Source organism: Eretmochelys imbricata, chromosome 7 (genome assembly GCF_965152235.1).
Source record: "Eretmochelys imbricata isolate rEreImb1 chromosome 7, rEreImb1.hap1, whole genome shotgun sequence".
Lineage (NCBI taxonomy): Eukaryota > Metazoa > Chordata > Testudines > Cheloniidae > Eretmochelys > Eretmochelys imbricata.
This window is the reverse complement of record NC_135578.1, coordinates 100,129,360-100,131,859: the sequence shown is the minus strand read 5'-3', so window position 1 is coordinate 100,131,859 and position 2,500 is coordinate 100,129,360. Positions and strand designations below refer to the sequence as shown.

At 45.4% G+C, this 2,500-nt stretch overlaps 1 protein-coding gene across 11 annotated transcripts in view; it reads right to left on the bottom strand.

Moving 5' to 3' along the window:
• The window catches only part of EBF3 (EBF transcription factor 3), a 129,168-nt gene that overhangs the window by 124,271 nt on the left and 2,397 nt on the right, over nucleotides 1–2,500 (bottom strand). The gene's annotated exons all lie outside the window — the stretch shown is intronic.

The window sequence follows — 2,500 nt, the reverse complement described above, 5'->3', positions numbered from 1 at the left end:
CATCATTTAAACGATATGGGTATTGGAAGCAACAACGTAAATGTGGCATGACAACACTTCTGCTAATGTCAATACTTTTAACGCCACAACTAATAACGCTGCATTAGGCTGACCAGACATAGTGTGAGCAGCATTTTGTGCGAGAGAGAGAGAGAGAAAGAGAGAGAGAGAAAGGACTCTGCCTGTCTTGCCCATCGCGGCACACCAAGCTGCTGTGGGGGGCTTGCTTATATTTTATGAGGCATGCTTCTAAATAGCGTCTGCAGAGCAGGTTACGGTGCATTTTGAAGTAGTTAGAGAAGCATTCTCTGAAAAAAACAGAAGTGTCTAAACGCCCTGAGGAATCCCAGAAGCGTGCGCAGCAATATGGTTATTATTGGATGATATTTGGGAAGAAAGTGCTAATGGGCAATCTGGTGTTTATTTTGAAACTGCTAACAATGATTTTTCTTGGGTAAAAAGGCAGTGTCTGGGAACACGGTTGAGTGGGTTTTGAGCATAGGCTCTAACAGATGGCGTGGAGCTATAGGTGCGCTCTCTCCCCTCCACTCCCGTCTCCTGCTCGACTGGGGGACGTTGTGCCTGACCGGACTCCCTGAGCAGCAGCCTGGCTGCACTAGGCTGCTTGTGGAGAAGGGTTTCCGCGCTCGCCGCTTCTCCCCCTCCCCCCAGACACCCCTGGAGAGAGCCCTGTCCTCGTACGCTGCTTCGCCCCCTCCCCTTCCCGGCTCCTCTGGAGAGGTTTCCCGCGCGCGCCGCTTCCCCCCACCACTCTAAAGAGACCACTCTAAAGCGGCTGTAGCTTCCCTACTCCTCAGGCGGCCAGCCACCGCCACCAGAGCCTGCCTCTGCTTCCTGTTCCCCTGCTCCTAATGCTGCAGGGGCCTGAACAGTCTGCTCCTGCCTAGCCACGAGAGCACTTTCTTCCAGTCCCACGGCTGCCGTGCACGCTCCCTAGCCTTGCGCGCCTCCAAAACGAAGGTGGGGCTGGGAAAGAGATTCTCCACCAAGTCCCGCTTTGCAAAAAAAAAAAAAAAAAAAAGGAATAGATCTAATCCTCGCCATGGCTTCCCCTCTGGAAACTATATCACCAGTGGCCATGATATCACCAGTGCCCTCTAACCTCCTCAGCCACTTTGACACTTACTTTATTTCCAGTTGTGTGTTGACAGGGCCATGGTTATTACCACTGTTATTTTAAATTAAAGCCCGCATAGCTAGCACTAGTCACTAAAGAGAAAGATGGCCCAGTTGCAACGGTAACCTATAGCCTTATAGACAGGTATTGTTTTGAAAACACACAAGTAATATATGTCACCGCAGACATAACAAGCAGTCTCCATGGCTGCAAATGTTTGTTGTTGCAGCGTGCCATATCACTTCTGGCGATTGTTACTTCTCCTCTGATGAATCCCCGTATTTATATGTGATTTATTTTTTATTTTGTAGCACAAACAGAAATCCATAAACTGTCGGTTCAGCGCCATTGACTCTTTGATCAGTTACTGGGCTATTTTTTCTCCCGTCAGTGAAGAGAGATTAAAAGCCTTTATTTTCAGCACTGTTTGTACTGCAAAGGTACGAAGCTAAATGAACAATAAAAGTGTACTTAAAATGTAGCCTCTGTACTCTTTTATTCAGCAGCCTCCAAACTTATAGCTGCCTGTATCAGCCTCTTAATTAGACCGCTACAGCGATTTCCGAAAACATTTAGCTGGTCTATACAAAGGAAATAAAACCACATTGTCAACTCAAGAGCGCTCCAGAGTTTAAAAGGGGCTTCTCTGTAACCTATTGAAATAAGTATTGAAGAGTACAACGCCTTCGTCTTTGTCAGAGTGATAGTAGTTTGCCTGTCAGATCTGTTTTTCTCTCAGAGGAAATCACACAATTTGACTACTGGAGACATTTAAATCGAATCCTGTTTTTGTCAAGATAAGTATAAACTTTTTAGGGAGGTGGGGAAGGAAGATTGAAATCTGAGGGGGGGGGGAGGGAGGGAATCCTAGATCTGTGTGCCGAATGGAGTAGCCCGTTATTCCCGCTGGGGAAGGGAAAAATTAAAGACCCATCTGCTCTTAGTTTTGGGTCTTAAAAGTTAGCAAAACATATATTGGAGAAGCTATTCTCACCTATGTGTGTAACACACACACCAGTTAAATTCTATGTTAAAAATGGCGTGTTTGTCGAGTGGTTTTAATTTACATATCTGGAATCTGATTTTCAGAACACTGTAATTCTGCCTTCCCCGCCCCATCCAATGTCTCTCCGGGAAAAAAATAGAAGTTGAACATTATCAAAAGCTAACAAATAGCTTTCTGTCTTTAATTGCTATGGCGCAATACTGATAGCATGTCGTTATCATTGGAAAAGTTGACCAAGGCAGGTTAAATAATTTAATAAGGATCTGTTTGTAATTATGTTATTTACAAGGTATGACAGAGATTTGAAGAAGAAACAGAAGCTGATCTCAGGGAAATGGACGGGTTTGGGTGACCCC